Source organism: Rhipicephalus sanguineus, chromosome 2, assembly GCF_013339695.2.
Source record: "Rhipicephalus sanguineus isolate Rsan-2018 chromosome 2, BIME_Rsan_1.4, whole genome shotgun sequence".
Lineage (NCBI taxonomy): Eukaryota > Metazoa > Arthropoda > Arachnida > Ixodida > Ixodidae > Rhipicephalus > Rhipicephalus sanguineus.
In genome coordinates, this window is record NC_051177.1 from 76,014,722 (window position 1) to 76,020,464 (window position 5,743).

Consider the following 5,743-nt stretch of genomic DNA (forward strand, 5'->3'; position numbering starts at 1 on the left):
AATTATGATTTTATGGCGTAGTCGATACCTTCTGGCAAGCCAAAACTTCAAACACAGTTGGCCTTGCCCCAACACAAAGCTGCGCTCAGAATACGCATTAAGCAGTATCGTAATCGTCGGTGAATTTTTTTTAAAGTGAATCAAACAAAATTTAGCGCTCTAACTCTGCTTTTGTGCCTTGATTTCAAACTCTGCTTTTGTGCCTTGATTTCAAACATCCAATTGTTTTTGGGTAGCTCAAATTTTACATAACCTGTGTTTCAGATCCTAGAGAACTTTGTCCATTCCATTGTGGAATGCCGCTGCTGCCAAATGCTACGACTGTTTGTATGGAAATCAGCCTCCCTGCAGGACAATTAACCTTTTGACCTCTTCTAAAGGTGCACCAGTATTCTTGCACGTTGAATAGAGCTCACAGGAGTGAAATGATAATTATCATATCGCAGCTGGAAGGACTACTGGCTTTTCAGAATAAAAATAGTTGGAGAATGCTTAACCTTTGCTTTTAAGAGCGGAATACGATAGCCTGATCAGGCCTATGTCTTACAAACGTAGAATCTCCTGAAAAATCTGTGCTACCAGCAAAGCCATGGCTGAAAGCACAGGGTACTGAACCAAATGGCGTGTGGCAGCAATGAAATGCACCTGCCACTGGTTGTATCTGTGACCCAGGCTGGTCTCGATTCCAACGTGAACCCTGACCCTTTATTCTTTGCACCCACTGGTATTTGTCGCTTACAAACAACACCATCCACAGCGGATTTTCTGCCACGTGAGTCCCTCAATGCTATCATTCTAATAGATCATCAACCATCGTTCTCAGGGCCTCCATATTGTAGCACGAAATGTTCTTAAATATTTGAAAACAAGGCACTCTAATATCTTTTATAATGTTTTTACCTTTGGTGAAAGGTATGACATTCATACAAAAGGTTTGCTTGCTGTAATACGAAAATTTCAAGCGCATTTAAGTGCAGCGCAATGGGTAAAGCAGCCATCATAAAAGCTATTTGTCTGTTTTCTTGCAGTATTTAGACAAGAGCACCTGAGCCAACACTTTTCTTTGAGTGTAAAGATGCAAGCAGCGTGCTGTCTACTGAAGAATTTTCCTGTGGAAAAGGAAAAGCAAGTGGGAATATTTGCATCTGCCATTCATATTTGTGGGTGTGGGAAATCCTGGAGGCTCCTGTGATGTTGCCGCAAGCCACACTACACTAACATAGTATGTAATAACACTCACTGATACACGTACCAACTGGTTTACATGCACAGGTAGGACCAACTGCCCAGAAAAACACTTAGTAAAATGCCCACGAAACAAGGCACTGGACTTGCAACCAAGTTTTACTCCATGTAAACAACAAATATAAGCACACAAGTTAACACATGCTTACGTTACAGAAAAAAAACAACACTCACAACAAAGGAACAAAGGTCCTTGAAACTAAGTCTCCTTCGTTCTAATGTTCTTTTTGTCCAGCGACACATGGCTGTTTTAATCTAGTATGCACTTGCATTTCTCGTTTGCTTCCAATACTGATTAGACGTGAGTTCAACAATGTGTTCAGCAATACTATTTCAAAAATCCATGTTGATCTAATAGTTGCCTCTAAGCACAACATGTGTTGTGCTGATTTGGAGGCACCCTCCTGCCTTTAGAGATTCAAGATATTCAGATAACAATAAAGCTTTTTAATTTTTCTTCAACTTAATCCTCCGTCAGGAGTACGCTTGCCTTGAAGGTGGCATGGCATAACAGTTCGTTGCCTTCGGAAACAGAACCTCAAGCTGAAAGTAAAGGGTACTTAAAATACTGGGATTGTGTTTTAGATTTTTGTACCATCACAGCTCAGCTGTCTATCTGAGCTGTGACAGGTGGGTCCAAGCCACACATGCTCGGGTCCGTGGTGTCGCAACACACCAAATGCCTGCATATTTGCAAGCACCCCTGCGGGTGATATGCTAAGTTTATATGACGAAGCATTTCAGACTTCACCTGTTTGCAATTATTTTGTGACATCATGGTAGTGGTCAAGTAAAGTATAAAATAAAAAGTGCAAAAAAAAGTGAGACTATAATCGATAATGAACATGAGATACTGCCTGCTAGAAATTGATGCCCTCTACTTTAGACAGATGGAAAAGGAGAGAAAGAGAAAAACGGGGAAAACTTGAAATGCAGCTTTTATTTTCATTTGTGCGACAATGCGTGGCTTTCAAAACAATAGCAAAAGTATACAGGGAAGTCGCAACTTTACAAAGAAGGGCAAAAAGAGCAAGGTGATACCAACAATGATGAGGTTACTGATGCAGAAAACAGAAGGCAAGAATGATTTTCTTCTATCTGCTGAGTTTAACTATATGCAAGAACCATTTAAGAAAAGTTTTGTTGATTCCCATCAACTACAGCCATGACACTTTACCAATATATGCTTATAACATCATCAGTGTAAAGAAAAAGCTGATGCAACGGTAGCATTTTACAGATATGATGTGAAGGACAGTCTAACAATGCTTCCGAACCCTTTATAACAACCCTTTAATCCTTTGTGACGGAAAGCACGCTGCCATTTCATCCCTCGCTGCACCTACATCTGGTGAAGTGAGAATGAGCTGGTGATTGGTCCACAAAACCATAATGGTAAGAATGAATATGGCTGATGATATAGTAAAATTTTCCTTCAGTCTCTTGTGGCAAAAGCAATCCAATCAACCCATTGGTGTCAGCGGGGCCTGCATTAAAACAAAAATCTGCCAAATACCATGTTTGTTCACTGTGACCTCCTTGAGAAACTCTGAGGGCACAAATCGCACTTGTCTTTGTGGACCCTGGTGGGTGAAACAGACAATCAGTCTTGTATGATACAATCGACCTGTTACTTTCAAGCACAAGACCAGTTACTTTCAAACAAAGATAGAGTGATCATAACACAAATACCCACACCTTTTGGAGCACTGTTCTCAACCTTGGAGCTCTGTTTGGGTGCTCCAGGATTAATGTGCACCTAAATGAAAGTACATGGGAGTTCTTGTTTTTCACCCCCATCAGGATGCTGACACTATGAATGGGAATTGAACGCGTTCCCTCGAGCTAAGCAATGCAAAACTAGGAAGAGTGTTCACTAAGGTAGCAGTGCATCTAAAGACATAGCTCAAACACTACAAGGGATTCGGTGGTAAGTCTTTTGTGCCTCAGCACAGAAGACTTGCCAACGACTCAATGCATTAACAACACAGAAGTATTAAGTGCGACCAGTTTTTCTGGTGTAGAAGTAACTGGATTCAGAAGTGTTCACACAGGCTGGAGTAATTTGGAAAATACATACATGCCATAGGAAGAGGACAAACATTAAGAATTTAACTTAGACATTTATCACAGCCACACACAAACCCCGTTTTGAAAGAATACAACAAGATTACAGTGAGGCAACCAAATCTCTTTTAAAACATGTCTCTAAAACTTGTTAGATAATACTGGAGAATCCTTTGATTTCACGTGTCAGTTCAAAATGTAAGAGCATGTAGTGTCCATTCCACATGCACCAGAATCATATGCAGCACACTGCATGCAGAACTGAAATACCAACATAATGACAATTCACACATAACAAGCTGGAAACAATCTGTTGTGTTTTCATGTGTCTTTTCAAGTGAGTGCTCTGCACAAAAAACTTGGAGCAGACAGTGCAACTGAGCGGTCATTCACCTGTGTGTTTTCTCATGTGACTTTTCAATATACTGCTACGCACAAAAGACTTGGCGCAGACAGTGCAGCTGTACGGTCGATCGCCTGTGTGTGTTTTCATGTGATCTTTCAAGTGAGAGTTCTGCACAAAAGACTTGGAGCAGACAGTGCAGCTGTACAGTCTTTCGCCTGTGTGTATTTTCATGTGAACGTTCAAGTGACTGCTCCGCGCAAAAGACTTTGAGCACACAGTGCAACTGTACGGCCGTTTGCCCGTGTGGACATGTTGGTGATCTGATAGGGTGGATCGATGCGAAAAGCTTTGCGGGCAGAAGGAGCAGTGAAATGGACGTTCACCAGTGTGAGTGTGCAGGTGCAACTGGAGAGTGTTACTCCTTGAAAAGGTTTCAAGACAGAAATGACACTTAAACGGCCGTTCGCCTGTGTGGACGCGTTGGTGTTCTGATAGGGTGGATGACTTCAAAAAGCTTTGTGGGCAGAAGGAGCACTGAAATGGACGTTCACCAGTATGAGTGCGCAGGTGGTCCTTAAGTCTGTAATTTTCCGAGAAGCTCTTGTCACATGACGGGCACCGATGTGGCCGCTCACCAGTGTGGGTGTGCAGGTGTTGCTTGAGATTGCTATTTTGTTGGGGACTTTCAGGGCATAGGTGGCACTCAAACAGTCGCCTGCCTGTGTGGATCTTGTGATGAACTTCCATATCAGATAGTCTTTCACTTTCAGAGACAGCAATAGAAGAACAATGGGACTGTGACTTGCCATCCTCCAAGGCTGCTGGACAGCTGGAATGCCTCTCTTCTGCATAGAAAAAACAAGGCATGCCACCTGAAAATCATTTGTTTTGTTTTAAAAGAAGAATGCAGATCTTTTTCGTTTGCTTTGCATATTTCTATGTGACTACGCAATGCTCGGATGTGTGCAACCTATCCACATAGGCGTAACAGAAATTGTCTATGCAGGAAACATAAAGTGATAGGTACACGCTAGAGAATGTTCACAGTTGTAGGCTTAACATGTCACTCGAGAAAAGTGTGACAGCCAAACTTCAATGGAGATTTAATATTCGTGACATTTCCACGAAGAAAAATATACTTGTAATGCAGTGAAGCTTTCTTCTAGAACAGCTTTTCAGCATGCATTATACTTTACGCTTAAATACCAAACATGAAGAAACCAACATTCCTATCGTCACCGCAAGTTACCTGTTGTGAGCACATCAAGGTTCTCTTCCAGTTTTGCAATATTCAACACACCTGGTGCACAAGCAATGATACTAGTGTAAGTAAAGGTGCCACTAGCAGCAGAAGTGCACGGTCTCTGATGTTCAAAGCGGTATGCCAAACTAGGAACAGCTATGAACAACCTAAGCTCCATGTATCACGTAATTATCAGTACGAAAAAATTATTCTCAAATTGCTCGTTTCTTTGTTAGACACAACCAAATACATTTGTATTTCAGTCTATTTCTTCCTGTTCTTAACACATGAGATATGCCATTTTTATTCCCCACACCTGAGCAAGTTCTATGTCAAAGTCAACAGCTTTCTTTGCATCTTTCACGCGTTTTCATGGTTGGTCGTTGGACTTTTGCCGCCAATACAAATCAACAGCAACATTAGCAACAAGGCAACAGTTTAATAAGTGACTGCAGAAACGAATACATAGTAAAGACAACGAAATAAAAACAAGGCATCCGTTAATTAGAATTTATTAGTAGGTTCCTACATTGGTAGACGCAGTTACCTTTCACATTCTAGTGCAAATGTAAAGGCAAAATAAAACAATGCTGCAATGCATGAAATATATCTGTTTGCACAAGGGAATCATCTATGATTACGTACATTAGTGCTTAAGAATACTTTCTAGCTTAAACACCATGATGGATCAACATTGTGGTTGCACCTCAATACAGATGGTTGCCTACTACATGCGTTAACACCTGAGAAATACAACATGCCACAAGCTTTATTCAGGACAGGGAAACGCATACGAACTCAGACATGTGATTAACGAAATTAAATAGAATAATGTTTGGGTT

The 5,743-nt window shown here is 41.2% G+C and overlaps 1 long non-coding RNA gene across 1 annotated transcript; it reads left to right on the top strand.

Moving 5' to 3' along the window:
• The first annotated feature begins 213 nt into the window (after window positions 1-213).
• Window positions 214-5,489, top strand: LOC119383197 (uncharacterized). Its single transcript, XR_005181624.2, has 3 exons — window positions 214-772; window positions 1,029-1,129; window positions 4,429-5,489. It is a non-coding gene; the product is annotated as an uncharacterized LOC119383197 (long non-coding RNA).
• The last annotated feature ends 254 nt before the right edge of the window (window positions 5,490-5,743 follow it).